This window comes from Rhinoderma darwinii, chromosome 6 (assembly GCF_050947455.1).
Source record: "Rhinoderma darwinii isolate aRhiDar2 chromosome 6, aRhiDar2.hap1, whole genome shotgun sequence".
Classification (NCBI taxonomy): domain Eukaryota; kingdom Metazoa; phylum Chordata; class Amphibia; order Anura; family Rhinodermatidae; genus Rhinoderma; species Rhinoderma darwinii.
The window spans coordinates 26,407,368-26,422,824 of NC_134692.1; the positions used below are offsets into that span (position 1 = coordinate 26,407,368).

At 46.3% G+C, this 15,457-nt stretch overlaps 1 protein-coding gene across 1 annotated transcript in view; it reads left to right on the top strand.

Moving 5' to 3' along the window:
- The window catches only part of PSMD14 (proteasome 26S subunit, non-ATPase 14), a 73,303-nt gene that overhangs the window by 42,835 nt on the left and 15,011 nt on the right, over positions 1-15,457 (top strand). The gene's annotated exons all lie outside the window — the stretch shown is intronic.

Sequence of the window (15,457 nt, forward strand, 5' to 3'; positions counted from 1 at the left end):
CGCGCTGGCTGGCTGCGCGCGCGTGTGTGCGCGCTGGCTGGCTGCGCGCGCGTGTGTGCGCGCTGGCTGCGCGCGCGTGCGCGCTGGCTGGCTGCGCGCGCTGGCTGGCTGCGCGCGCGCGTGCGCGCTGGCTGGCTGCGCGCGCGCGTGCGCGCTGGCTGGCTGCGCGCGCGCGTGCGCGCTGGCTGGCTGCGTGCGCGCTGGCTGGCTGCGTGCGCGCTGGCTGGCTGCGTGCGCGCTGGCTGGCTGCGCGCGCGCGCTGGCTGGCTGCGCGCGTGCGCGCTGGCTGGCTGCGCGCGCGCGTGCGCGCTGGCTGGCTGCGCGTGCGCGCTGGCTGGCTGCGCGCGCGCTGGCTGGCTGCGCGCGCGCGTGCGCGCTGGCTGGCTGCGCGCTGGCGTGTGCGCTGGCTGGATGCGCGCGTGTGCGCGCTGGCTGGATGACTGAATGGCTGGATGTGCGCGCTGGCTGGATGTGCGCGCTGGCTGGATGTGCGCGCTGGCTGGATGTGCGCGCTGGCTGGATGACTGGATGTCTGGATGTGCGCGCTGGCTGGATGACTGGATGTCTGGATGTGCGCGCTGGCTGGATGACTGGATGTCTGGATGTGCGCGCTGGCTGGATGACTGGATGTCTGGATGTGCGCGCTGGCTGGATGACTGGATGTGCGCGCTGGCTGGATGACTGGATGTCTGGATGTGCTGGATGACTGGATGTCTGGATGTGCGCGCTGGCTGGATGTCTGGATGTGCGCGCTGGCTGGATGACTGGATGTCTGGATGTGCGCGCTGGCTGGATGTCTGGATGTGCGCGCTGGCTGGATGTCTGGATGTGCGCGCTGGCTGGATGACTGGATGTCTGGATGTGCGCGCTGGCTGGATGACTGGATGTCTGGATGTGCGCGCTGGCTGGATGACTGGATGTCTGGATGTGCGCGCTGGCTGGATGACGATGTCTGGATGTGCGCGCTGGCTGGATGACTGAATGGCTGGATGTGCGCGATGACTGGATGTCTGGATGTGCGCGCTGGCTGGATGACTGGATGTCTGGATGTGCGCGCTGGCTGGATGACTGGATGTGCGCGCTGGCTGGATGACTGGATGTCTGGATGTGCTGGATGACTGGATGTCTGGATGTGCGCGCTGGCTGGATGACTGGATGTCTGGATGTGCGCGCTGGCTGGATGACTGGATGTCTGGATGTGCGCGCTGGCTGGATGTCTGGATGTGCGCGCTGGCTGGATGTCTGGATGTGCGCGCTGGCTGGATGACTGGATGTCTGGATGTGCGCGCTGGCTGGATGACTGGATGTCTGGATGTGCGCGCTGGCTGGATGACTGGATGTCTGGATGTGCGCGCTGGCTGGATGACTGGATGTCTGGATGTGCGCGCTGGCTGGATGACTGGATGTCTGGATGTGCGCGCTGGCTGGATGACTGGATGTCTGGATGTGCGCGCTGGCTGGATGACTGGATGTCTGGATGTGCGCGCTGGCTGGATGACTGGATGTCTGGATGTGCGCGCTGGCTGGATGTCTGGATGTGCGCGCTGGCTGGATGTCTGGATGTGCGCGCTGGCTGGATGTCTGGATGTGCGCGCTGGCTGGATGTCTGGATGTGCGCGCTGGCTGGATGACTGGATGTGCGCGCTGGCTGGATGACGATGTCTGGATGTGCGCGCTGGCTGGATGACTGGATGTCTGGATGTGCGCGCTGGCTGGATGACTGGATGTGCGCGCTGGCTGGATGACTGGATGTCTGGATGTGCTGGATGACTGGATGTCTGGATGTGCGCGCTGGCTGGATGACTGGATGTCTGGATGTGCGCGCTGGCTGGATGACTGGATGTCTGGATGTGCGCGCTGGCTGGATGACTGGATGTCTGGATGTGCGCGCTGGCTGGATGACTGGATGTCTGGATGTGCGCGCTGGCTGGATGTCTGGATGTGCGCGCTGGCTGGATGACTGGATGACTGGATGTCTGGATGTGCGCGCTGGCTGGATGACTGGATGTCTGGATGTGCGCGCTGGCTGGATGACTGGATGTCTGGATGTGCGCGCTGGCTGGATGACTGGATGTCTGGATGTGCGCGCTGGCTGGATGACTGGATGTCTGGATGTGCGCGCTGGCTGGATGACTGGATGTCTGGATGTGCGCGCTGGCTGGATGACTGGATGTCTGGATGTGCGCGCTGGCTGGATGTCTGGATGTGCGCGCTGGCTGGATGTCTGGATGTGCGCGCTGACTGGATGTGCGCGCTGGCTGGATGACTGGATGTCTGGATGTGCGCGCTGGCTGGATGACTGGATGTCTGGATGTGCGCGCTGGCTGGATGTCTGGATGTGCGCGCTGGCTGGATGTCTGGATGTGCGCGCTGGCTGGATGTCTGGATGTGCGCGCTGGCTGGATGACTGGATGTGCGCGCTGGCTGGATGGCTGGGTGTCTGGATGTGCGCGCTGGCTGGGTGTCTGGATGTGCGCGCTGGCTGGGTGTCTGGATGTGCTGGGTGACTGGATGTGCGCGCTGGCTGGGTGACTGGATGTGCGCGCTAGCTGGGTGACTGGATGTGCGCGCTGGCTGGGTGACTGGATGTGCGCGCTCGCTGGCTGCGCGACTGGATGTGCGCGCTCGCTGGCTGCGCTCGCTGGCTGGATGCGCTGGCTGGCTGGATGCGCGCGCGCTGGCTGACTGGATGCGCGCTGGCTGGCTGGCTGGATATGCGCGCTGGCTGGCTGGCTGAATGGATATGCGCGCTGGCTGTATGGATATGCGCGCTGGCTGGCTGTATGGATATGCGCGCTGGCTGTATGGATATGCGCGCTGGCTGGCTGTATGGATATGCGCGCTGGCTGGCTGTCTGTATGGATATGGCTGGCTGGCTGTGCGCGCTGGGTGGCTGGCTGTGCGCGCTGGGTGGCTGGCTGTGCGCGCTGGGTGGCTGGCTGCGCTGGCTGTGTGCGCGCGCTGGCTGGCTGTGCGCGCGCGCTGGCTGGCTGTGCGCGCGCGCTGGCTGGCTGTATGGATATGCGCGCTGGCTGGCTGTATGGATATGCGCGCTGGCTGGCTGTATGGATATGCGCGATGGCTGGCTGTATGGATATGCGCGATGGCTGGCTGTATGGATATGCGCGATGGCTGGCTGTATGGATATGCGCGCTGGCTGGCTGTATGGATATGCGCGATGGCTGGCTGTATGGATATGCGCGATGGCTGGCTGTATGGATATGCCTGATGGCTGGCTGGCTGTGCGCGCTGGCTGGATGCGCTGGCTGGCTGGCTGGCTGCGCTGGCTGGATGCGCTGGCTGGCTGGCTGGATGCGCTGGCTGCCTGCGAGCGCTGGCTGGCTGCGAGCGCTGGCTGTGCGCGCGTGCTGGCTGGCTGCGCGCGCTGGCTGGTTGGCTGGATGCGCGCGCTGGCTGGTTGGTTGGGCGCGCTGGCTGGATGCGCGCGCTGGCTGGCTGGATGGTTGTGCGCGCTGGCTGGATGTGCGTGCGCGCTGGCTGGATGTGCGTGCGCGCTGGCTGGATGTGCGCGTTGGCTGGATGGATGCGCGCGCGCGCTGGCTGGATGGGCGTGCTCGCTGGCTGGCTGTGCGCGCTGGCTGGCTGGATGCGCGCGCTGGCTGGCTGGATGTGCGCGTTGGCTGGATGGATGTGCGCGCTGGCTGGATGGGCGTGCTCGCTGGCTGGCTGCGCGCGCTGGCTGGCTGGATGCGCGCGCTGGCTGGCTGGATGCGCGCGCTGGCTGGCTGGCTGGATGCGCGCGCTGGCTGGCTGGATGCGCGCGCGCTGGCTGGCTTGATGCGCGCGCTGGCTGGCTGCGTGCGCTGGCTGGCTGGATGCGCGCGCTGGCTGGCTGGATGGATATGCGCGCTGGCTGGATGGATATGCGCGCTGGCTGGCTGTATGGATATGCGCGCTGGCTGGCTGTATGGATATGCGCGCTGGCTGGCTGTATGGATATGCGCGATGGCTGGCTGTATGGATATGCCTGATGGCTGGCTGTATGGATACAGGTCATGGATGGATATATGAGAGGAAGAAAGATATGAGATAAGTCAGATGGGTCCAAATATACGTAAAGGTAAAAATTTATAGATATCTATCAATAGACATCTTTTTTTATTTTTAAATTCAGCTAAAATGTTCTTCATTAAAGTTCATATAAACCGGTTGTGTCAAATATAATTTTTTTCTTTGGTGCCCCATGTTTGAGCTTTTTTTTTTTTGTTTTTATAGCAGCCTTGAAGGGGTTAACCCTGACTGCCACTTATAGGTATTTCCAAGTTGTTCAGTAAATAGAGCTCTAGCGATGAATCCTCAAAGGAAACGGTGAGAAAATGCACATAGTCCAAGGAATCTGTTTTCCGCAGCCAAAATTGACATTGTATAAATAATTTGAATGTGTCTTAACTTTGAGCGTACAATCACATCATTTCAGTCGTATTCCTTTGGCATGAGTCAGTTTCAGTTGTTTGTGCTTTCCAGCGAAAATGGCATAAAAAGTCTGATTTCTCTGAATTTTTTATGCCGAGGGGCTTACAGCAGGCTGGGGATGATGTTTTTCACTTGTGGCCGCCTGACAGTGCACAACAGCAGAAGTAACGCACCCAGAGCTGCGCTCACAGGGTCACATGTCCACCATAAATGTTTTAATATCCTGCAAGTTTAGCAAGGAGTTGATGGCTGATCTCTTGCAGGTGATAAGAGATGTTTAGATAAGACGTTAGTTGTTTTCTCTTCTTATTCCACACCTGGCATATCAACAATGCTTGTGTTATCATAGAATACATTACAATAACATGGTTGACTTAAAATCACATCTGTGCATGCAGGTTCCTCCAAAGTGATAAGTCAAATGCAGCTTTGATATTCTTGCTAAAAGCCACTGACAGACATTTTTGTGGTGCTATGTAATATCTAGCAGTATGTGCATAGTAAATTGCAGAACATTGTACGATCCTGGCCGGTTGTGGAAGTTGTAATCTGTCAGTATGGTTACAGGACTCTACATTAAACGGGATTTCCCATGAGAAACGTTTATAACATAACCACAGGATATGTCATAAATGTCAGATAGATGTGGGTCCCACCTCTGGGACCAGCACCTATCTCTAGAACGAGGCTCCCTAAACCCAGTTCTAGCTTTTTGTGCTCAAGCTGCCTCTTGGCCACTTCCTGATTACATGGTCGGGAGTTACGGAAACAGCGTAGCTCGCTGAGCTGCGCTGTTTCTGTAAGTCCCATGGTAGTGAAAGGCAGTTGTGGAAGCAGCGTAGCATACGAGCTACGCTGTTTCCGTAACTACTATTCAGTTCTATGGGAGTTACGAAAACCGCGCGGCTCAGCGAGCTATGCTGTTTCCGTAACTCTCGACCGTGTAATCAGGAAGTGGCCGAGAGGCAGCTTGAGCACAAACAACTAGGATGGGGATTAGGGGGCCCCGTTCTAGAGATAGGTGCGAGTCCCAGAGGTGGGACCCACATCTGACATTTATGACATATCTTGTGGATATGTCTCGAATGTCCCTCGTGGGAAAACCCCATTAAACAGGATTAGTGATGAACACCCATCTTTCTGTAAGATTTTGATCATTTGTACCGTTAACGTTTGACCATTAATTGGTAATGTCGTCCTACAGACTCGTGAACATCAGATGACGATAAAATGAACATAAAGGGGCAACCTACTCTTTATCCAGTCTGCACCTGGATGTGGCTGCTACCAGCCACCTTGCCTGGGGGTTAGGGGACCCCTGTCCTTCCTCTAGATGGGGGTCCTGGAAAAGCCTCAATCTATCATTTTTTTTTTTTGTCCTTTTAGCGATCCCACATGATAGGACGTGGACTTTAAAGTGAATAAACACCATTTTTCTTTTTCTTCCTAAATGGGTCCTAAATTCTGTTAATTTCTTAAGGAAGTTGGCCGCTTTATGATTATTTTCCAAAATGTGCATTAAACTCTATTATTTGCCGCTTACTTCTATACAGTTAACAGATCATCGCTGATATCTTGGTTTGTAAATCCCAGCCCCCTTGCTTAGTGCAGTTTTCTCCACAGACTGCATGGAGCTCCGGTCATAAACATGGCTGCTGATGGAGGGGCATTGAAAAACACTGCGCTTAGAAAACTTGCGCAGTGTCAGGCGTTCAGTTTTTCAGTGGAGGCTGCTCATAGATACGTTGAGTCACATGCCTCTCCATCAGCAGCCATGTTTAGGACTAGAGCGCCATGCAGTCTGTGAAAGAGACTGTACTAAGCAAGGGGGCAGGGCTTTATAAATGAAGACATTGACCTGCTTACAACTGTGTATTAGTAAGTGTCATATAATTCTGTTTTTTGCACATTTTGGAAAATAATAATAAAGTGGCCAACCCCTTTAATATACCTTTTATATGAGGACAGAGTTCCTCCTTTCTGATACAGCGCTCCAAATCACTGTTTAAGACTTCGAGTTTAAAATATTTTATTTCTGTGTACCTGCAGCCGCCGCTAGGGGGAGTTCAATGTATAAACAGTATGCAGTATGTTCCTGAACTCCCCCTAGTGGTGGCTGCATGCAGCCTGAATGTTATCTTTTAAATCTATCTTTGCAGGGGAATCTAGAGCTTTGTATCAGAAAAACAGAGCTTTGACCACTATAAAGATATTTTAAGAAATTATTAGCCACAGAACTTTGGACCTAAAAACGTGATGTTAAAAGGTGGACATTCCCTTTTTATAGGGGTCGCCTCAACATACATCTCTGTTCAGAAAAGAGCAATAAGCCCGGCTAGTGGCATCCCCTTGGTAAACAGCTGATCTTGCCCAGGGAAACTACGGCCATTCAGTCAATTCCCCTGCAGCAACCGTCGCCAGGGAAATGTATTATTGCATGACTGACATTCAGATGAAGGCTCGAGTCAGCCAGAACGGGAGCTGCTCTTACCTCTAATCTGTTATATTTTACTACATCCGGAATAATGTAATAAATTCACTACCTCCGTAGAGTACACTCCGTGCAACATGATTTATTAGAAGGGCTGAGATGTAATGTGAAGTTTTATTCTTTGACGGCCCTAAGCTCAACCTTTTTAAAAAAAAACAAAAAAAAAAAAAACAAGAAACATATCCGAAGACACAAACATTACTGTAATGCAAATAGATGTTTATTGCTATAAATGTAGTAAAGGTTAACCTCCATACCTACAACCATGAAATATTCTCTTCTATTAGTAGGTCTCGTGCAGTGTTTAACCGTATTTCCATTAAATCTGACTCACCGCCGTATAATGCCGGGGTCTTGCACCACTTCTTAAGAACACAAGAAGTGATAATTTGTCTGCAAGACAACACTTTAACATTGTCCTTGGAAATCCTAGCAGGTCTGCCGTTTGCTCTTCTCACCATATTTTGTCCTGTTTACTAGTGTTATTGGGGGTTTTCGCATACCGATAGTTTGGGTTTATCATCATAGCACTTGTGTCACATTCTTTTAGTCTTGTGAGAAGTGATAAATTACTTGCCATTATTTGCTGTTGGTGTTCTTCTGTAGCCTTGTGATTTGTCTCTATAACTACTAAGCTGGTGTTATGTCTCTGGATGCCAGAGGAAGGGCTGGAACTCTTTAGCAGTCCAGAATGTTCTTTTCTTCATCTCTCTGTTTAATTTTAGGTGTTTTTAGGTTGTTTTTGTAATTTTGTATTTAGAATATTCTATGTACATTACCTAGTGTCTGCAATTTCTGGAGTGTTGGGTATTTGTAATGTTTAAAGTGAAAGAAAAGGACTACTGTGGTCCTACCTTGAAACCTACTACATGCATTTTACAGACACCCTTTTAGAGGTTCTCCACAGGCTATTTGCAATTCTACCGATAAAGATAGGTGGGGGCAATGTAGATGTAACCTATTATGTGCACAGTTTTTCACTTCTTGTGGCTGATTGGATTTAACTAGATACGAGGCCTCTTCAGGAGACTAGTAATAACTCAGAACATCTGAGATGATTATTTATCTAATGTTTTTATCCTGAAGCTGCACAATTTCTTATGGTTCCTGCTGGCTATGCTGGTGGGAACCAAACCAGAGCTGCAAGTCTGTACAAGCAATTTCCTGTGACCACTTTTTTATGATGGTTGCTTCCTGTACTGTAATGGTAGTCACCCAGACTGGGATTCAGGTTGTTCCTAGGCAACCAGAAGAGGTTAAATCTACAGAATACAATAAGGGGTAACTGCATGATGAAAAGCATTCTATCTAATAGACAACAATTAGGCATGACTCGCATTCGTGTATTATGAAACGGAGCCGTGACTGGACTGACCTTTACATGTTGAAATCCACCCCTGGTCATGCGGATTTAGATTGGTTTAACTTTTGGATTTATATGAGATCTAGTTTGCTAGGATAAGAACTGGAAAAAAATAAGGTTTTGTTTTTCCAGATTAGAAGGATGAGGATTAAAATCCTTACCATCGCTGTCTCCTGATTGGCTGCATTTTTAGTCCAGTCATAGTGCCAAGTTCCCCCTATTCAAATATATTACATCAGATTCCCAAAGGCTATGAACATACACGGTGCTGCACCTATTCACAGAAATAACATGTGTGAGTACCCCCTAGAGATGTAGCATGTACCACTTAGGCTATGTTCACACGGGGTCTTTTGCCGAGTTTTTTGACGCGGAAACCGCGTCGCAAAACTCGGCAGAAACGGCCCGAGAACGCCTCCCATTGATTTCAATGGGAGGCGTCGGCGTCTTTTTCCCGCGAGCAGTAAAACTGCCTCGCGGGAAAAAGAAGCGACATGCCCTATCTTCGGGCGCTTCCGCCTCCGACCTCCCATTGACTTCAATGGGAGGCAGGAGAAAGCGTGTTTTCTGCCCGCGGCGCTCAATGGCCGCGGGCGAAAAACGGCGCGATCATTGCTATTCACACGGAGTATTTTGGGGGAGGAATATCTGCCTCAAAATTCCGTTTGGAGCTTTGAGGCAGATATTCCTCCCCCAAAATACTCCGTGTGAACATAGCCTTAGGGTACATGTGCCAGAGGTCGAGAACCTAATACCTAGTGGACCCAACCATCAAGATCATATACACGTTTATTGCTTTGACCCAACCAAGAATGCTAATCATAGAAACACTCATTGTGTTTAATTTCAACCCTAAATCACCTATAGGCACTGGAATAGGTTGTTCTCGCAGGATCTAAAGTAAATAGAAGCTGAATGAGCCACTGGGCATCCGGTCTTTGGGTTAGGGGCTGTTGGCCTATTAATTCACCCAAAGGGAAATGGAGCCAGAAGTGTCCAATTGCTGGTTTCTCTCCTTCATGGAGGTTTGGTCGAGCTAAATATTCAAATTAAAGGGGGGGGGGGTTATTATTTATGGGCCTTTTGGGTTACTAGATGTCAACTGGGTCAGTCATGTTTTAGGGGACCCGGCAGAGTGGTTCTTTAATATTGCTTTTTAGGCTTCTTATGAAATGTATATGTACATTTTAGTGTTCTCCTCAGTGCTTCAAAATCAAATACAAAGCAGATGACAAAAGAACAAAGACGTTTTGTATTTTATCTATTTTCTTTTAAATGGAAGTGAAATTTGGATTGTATTATTGTTTGGCAATATTCTGGTACATATTTATGTATAATTTGATTGAAAATATTTTGTTAATCTATGGGTCAGTCACCTGCCATCTTGCTATAGGATAAATATGTATTATTCTTTTTTTAATCTTTTTTTTTTTTTTTTTATATATTTCCATGCCATAATGATTTCACAAAGCGAACACAGATGTACAAAAAAGATGTAGCTTCTATTTTCCTATTGACAGCTTCCAAATATTTAGTATTTAATTCCAAGAGTTGCAATTAGTACAGCAAACCATGGTACTCCAAGCACACAGCCCACCAGCTAATTATGTTAGCGAGGTCAGAGAAAATACATATTTCCAGAAAAATAAAAGGGCTGTATTAATGCGCGTGTCTTCTAACTTGGCTGTTAGATCACAGTTTGTTGATCTGGAGTATAATGTGTACAATTCACAAATTTGTCTGATGAGAGAAATTGGTGTGCGCGCGCGATTGTGTTTATTTTACTAACCAGTATATTCACAGCAATCACTTCCAAATATCTCCGCAGTAAAGATGTGTTAATTACAAAACAGACAAGGTCTTCTATTATATTAAATCTACTAACAAGAAGACAGCAGGAATCACACATTTAAATAGCATCAGCCACCCTTCTTTTAGTGCGGTGTTTTGATCCGCGAGTTATGCGTAGACCAAAGGTGCTATTAAAGACTGAGCGTATAAAACAGGCAAATGCATTCAACAAGCAAACAGACCTTTAGCCATAATTTTAACAAGCCGATGGAATTATAAACCATCATATTCTGCCGATTCACGCGGCGTTATTAACAAGAGGTTTCCCCGTGCTAGGCCGAGCGCTAATGGCTTTGTTATAAATTGTCTTTTGCAACAATGACCCTAGAAGTCTCAAGGCGCATAGGAAAATTAACTGTAGATATTGTTTTATGGAGGGCTGATAGGTAGGAAGTTACCTTGGCTCTCTCTACAAAGAGAGGTAGCGCTTTTGTTTCTAGACGGTTGAACAAACCGACATTGATCCAGTTATATAGTTCCCATGTGCAGTTTGTTTTTTTATTTTAAACTTTATTTTAAACTAAAGAACATTGATGCCGAGTATAAAAAATAAAAAAAAAATATATATTTTTTGGGGAGTGGATCCTTAAAGGTGCAGAACTAAGCAAAGCTTTGTTCTCCTTTTGGATTCGACTCTGCATAGGCATGTGGCAACTGTGCTGTCAGGACCAGTGTTGTATTTTACTGACAATTAAACTACCCATTTCAAGTTGCCTAGATAGATAAGAAAAAAATAATAAGTGTGTGTGTGTGTGTGTATATTTATTTGTGTTGGAAGCTGTAAACATTTAAGAATATTTATGGTTTCTATCAATATAGATCCTCCATTTATGGACCCTTATATGCATTGCTGTCCCAAACCCTGATAGGTCAGCCATGCTTAGATTTACTTATGTCACCTGCTTCACGACTGCTGCGATGTGGTGTTTCCTTTTATCAAAAAATGTGTAAATGATATTGTTTAAAAAAAGAACAGTGTGTGTGTGTGTGTATAATATATATACATTATTTTTTATATATCTAAATAAATACATATGTTGAGAGCTATAAAGAAAAAAAATATCTCAAAATGTAACACAAGTTCCCACTTTTTAACCTAAATTTTTTTTTTTACAATCATTCATTTTGTTCTTTGTAAATATTAAATATATAATGTAATTATAATATGTTTTCAGATTTAAATAGAAATTATATTTAGTGGTGTGTATTTATAGCACACATTTATTTCACCCCTTAAGAAGATATGAAAACACATTTGCGCATTCAAAGGCTCCTTGGGTGCCCCTGCAAATGCCCACTGGGGCGTTTTCCTTGTAGTGTAATTAACACCTCTTTTGCCCACAACTCATTAAGTCTCTGGACATGAATGAGTCTATTTATTTTGCCGTGTTACTCTAAAGAAGGAGCTGGGTTTCTAATGTGCACAGAAAGCAATTATTAACCGTACAGAAATGTGCACTATTTTCGTGTGTGTGTGTGTGTGTGTGTGTGTGTGTGTGTGTGTGTGTGTGTGTGTGTACAATGTATAATGTATAATATATAATATCCGCATCATTTTTGTTTCTAATTTTACATTGCAGGTTTTTATTGTACTAGTTCTTTTAAGACTGTTGCTATAGTGATTCTAGTGATGCCATATTTACTTGAACTTCCGAAAAAAATACTGTTCTTCCAAAAAGAAATTCTGTTTGTGAAAACAATCTGCTTGTAGATATGCTAATGATGCATGTATACATATGGAAATATTGATGGACTTGAGTTCCTGAGTAAGTATGACTGTTTATGTTGTTAGTGTTCACCAGTATTGTTGTTTTTTTAATAGAGACAAATAGGAAAGTGATCTATTCAGTATTTTGTCACCATAAAAAAGAAAAATAATAAAAAAAAATAATAATTCAAAACACCTCAACTTCCCTAGATCTATTCTCAAGCGGCGGTATCCGTTGTGCAACGGAACTGTTGGTTCCATCATTCTCTTGTTCTGCTCCTCTGACGGAGCAGAACGAGGGAACACACCAACACAGGTGTGAACAAAGCCTTAGTAGGGAAGTATTCATGCCTTTATTATGCTGTGTTTGGAATAAAAAAACAATTGTTTTTGTTTTTTGTAGTAATTTTTTATTAGAAAATAAACAGAGGTTTACGTACATGACGACCTTTTGGAAAACCAGTTAAAATATGGCAGAAACGAAAACGGCAAAGACAGATCGTTAAAATCTATTTTAAATCTTTTAGTACACGCTCGCTGCCTAGTACACATTAACTGGCTCTGTTGGGCATCGGAGTTAAAGAAGACCAGGGTAAGGCCCTGTTCACACAATTTTTTGCAGGCAAAAAATTCAGATGCGTTTTTTGCAGCTAATTTTTCCGCGTGTTTTGGCTAGTTTTTTTTTTTTTTTTACCTCATCAACAGGCAAAGGAAAAACCCGTGAGCGTTTTTTTTTGCCATAAAACGCGTATCTTCAGTTGATTTCAATCGGGTTTTTGAGGAAAACGCCTCAAGATAGGGCATGTTGTTTCTTTTTCCCGCAAGTGTTTTTTTTCGCTCGCAGGAAAAGGAAGAAAAAGTCCTCCGCCTCCCATTGAAGTCAATGGGAGACAATTTCGGCCGTTTTTTGGCCCCGGTTGTTTCTGCGGCAAAAGACGCATCCGAAAACTTCCGTGTGAACATGGCCTAAGCGGTCTGGGTTTTTGACCCCCAGACGAAGGCTCTCAGCCGACACGTACATCGGGTGTGACGCCAGACAGCACAAATCTATGGGTAAGTTGCTTATACTATATATCCCCTATATATCTACTTTTTATGTAACCATTTGTTTGGGTCCGGTGCTGACTGCATCTTTGCCCTCAAATGATTACTCAGACCTGGGACATATTATCTAGAACACATTACATGTCTCCTGGGTTTATATATCTCCTACACTATGTAGGGCACTGAATGTGCTTTCATGGTTGCAGTTACTCCAAGCCTTACCCGTGATACTTCCAAAACACGTGTGTTTGTTTATTATCCAACTATTGACAACTGTCTGGCCTCCATTGCTTCACACTGTGGGAATCATCTTTGACTTTGTGTGTGTTCTTTATATTTTATACCAATAAATCTATATATTTTATCAGTATAAGCATGGTTTTGACTCTCTTTTTAGGTTTTTATTCTAAGCGTTCTGGGACCTGATCCGTTTTAGGGTATTGCTCTATGGCTACATGGAGTTCATATAATAGTCACATGACTTCTCTCCCGATATGGAAACGCTGGGGGTGCGTGCGAGTCACAGTACTACTGAAATGTTACCGTGACTTGCGGGTGACCATGTGTTGCCGTGGAGGACACTCTTTTGGCATCCATCGCGTCTATTCGACACGTTCAGCGTATGTGCTGGCTGTATCTCCCGGTGCATACGCTGAATGTGATGTGAACACCATTGTTGTTAAGGGTCACAAACATGAGTACTGAAAGTAGTATATCAGTTCTTATCTAAGCAACACATTCTAGAACTTTAGTAGAGATCAATTTTTGGATTATTTTAAAATGAGTAATGTTAGTTATTGCAGAAGACTTTATATAAACATCTGGACAGCAAAGTTCTGCCTGTTATTCTTTCCTCCCCTCGCTATTTCTGTACTAGAGTTGAGCTCTGTGTCAGAGATGGTGACATATGGGACTAATATCATGAGTACTGTCTAAATTTAAATTGTTCTCCAGAGCACTGATGCTGTGCAGTCTGTTAAGTTTTCTCCATGTTTTTATCGTTTCATCTTTAAGCTCGGTGGCGGCAGTACCACGCATTGTACGAAAAAGAAACAAGTGTTCATAGTCAAGGGTGATGCCTTGTAATGTAAAATGATATGGAGTCATGGTGGAAGCTTTATGGTTACCAGGGGTTTGTAACTTCTAGTACAATTACTTTTGTTTGTTTAATATTGGTGGCAAAATCTAAATGGTGAGCTTGTGCTTATACACAGCAGCCAGTCTGAAGAGGCGGATCTTCAGTGCAAGGTTGGCCATACGCTTGTTTTTGTAGTTTGATCTTAAAGCTTAGTGACAGCAGTACCACACGTTGTATGAAAAAGAAGCAAGTATTCATAGTCAAAGGTGACGTCTTGTAATGTGAAATTTATATGGAAGTTGTATGGTTACCACGGGTTTGTAACTTGTAGTTTCACAACAGTTGGTTGGCCACGACTCCCATCATGCCCTGATCATAATTTTTCCGACTGGTGATTTGTTACTTGTAGTTTGCAATCATTCTGTCCTTATAATGGAAATCAGCTCTCCTTCCACAAACTAAATGGTGAGCTTGTGCTTATACACAGCAGCCAGTCTGAACAGGCAGAGCTGCAGTGTAAAGTTGGCCATCGGCTTTCATTAGATTGCTAAATGGACAGATGTTCATTTGTTGTCGGGAATCCCTCCCTCCATGGTTGCCCACATATCCGGTAGATTGCTAGCAGAGCCCAACACTTGAACGAATGCAAATGAAATAAACGAAAAAGTGAACGGAGCCCAAGTGGGTTCTGATCTATGATCACTTGCATCCATGTGCAGCTGTTGGCTTCCCTACTGGAGAGATACATGGTAGTGTTTTGTTTTTTGTACTCTATTTAGTAAAGTAATTGAGAGAAAAATAATCTGAATTGTTCTCTTGCTGTAATGGTGTTTATCCAAGCAGATAAACAAAGAAAACTAAGAACAAATTCAGAGTTGTACATAAGGTTTTCAAATCGGTGGGAGACCAATCAAGTTACAGAGATGACAAGAAATTGGAATCCAAAAGCCGAAGAAGCACAGAATGGTTTGACGAGTGCAGGATTGTTCAGTATCTTCATACTATGCTAGAATTTCATTGTGATAATCCCGGGGGATTTACATCCACACTATGAAGCTAATGTAAAAAAAATAATTATAGGTGTGTGATGCTTGATCACTACCAAAATGACCTTTTATTTATGGTGTATCTATAAATTATAATCAGGTATGCACCGTTTCAGGAGCACCGTTTTCTTTCTCCTATTTAAGATTTGCATTAGCGATCATACATTTTCTTTTATAACCTTTGCAAATCAGTGGCATAGTTTTTACAAGCTGCGAACTATTGATGCATATTACCAGTATTAGGCCTCATTGATATTTGCCGAAATAATGATTTATTTTTTTGCATCGATTATTCAACCTGTCCTCAAATGAAATTAATGGAACAAAGTGGAATAAAAGCCTAGGAGTACACCGTATATGGTTGAGTTCAATGTATACACTGTATTCCGTAAACTGCTAAGCTCCCTCTAGTGGTGACTGCAGGGAGCCAGAATGTTATCTT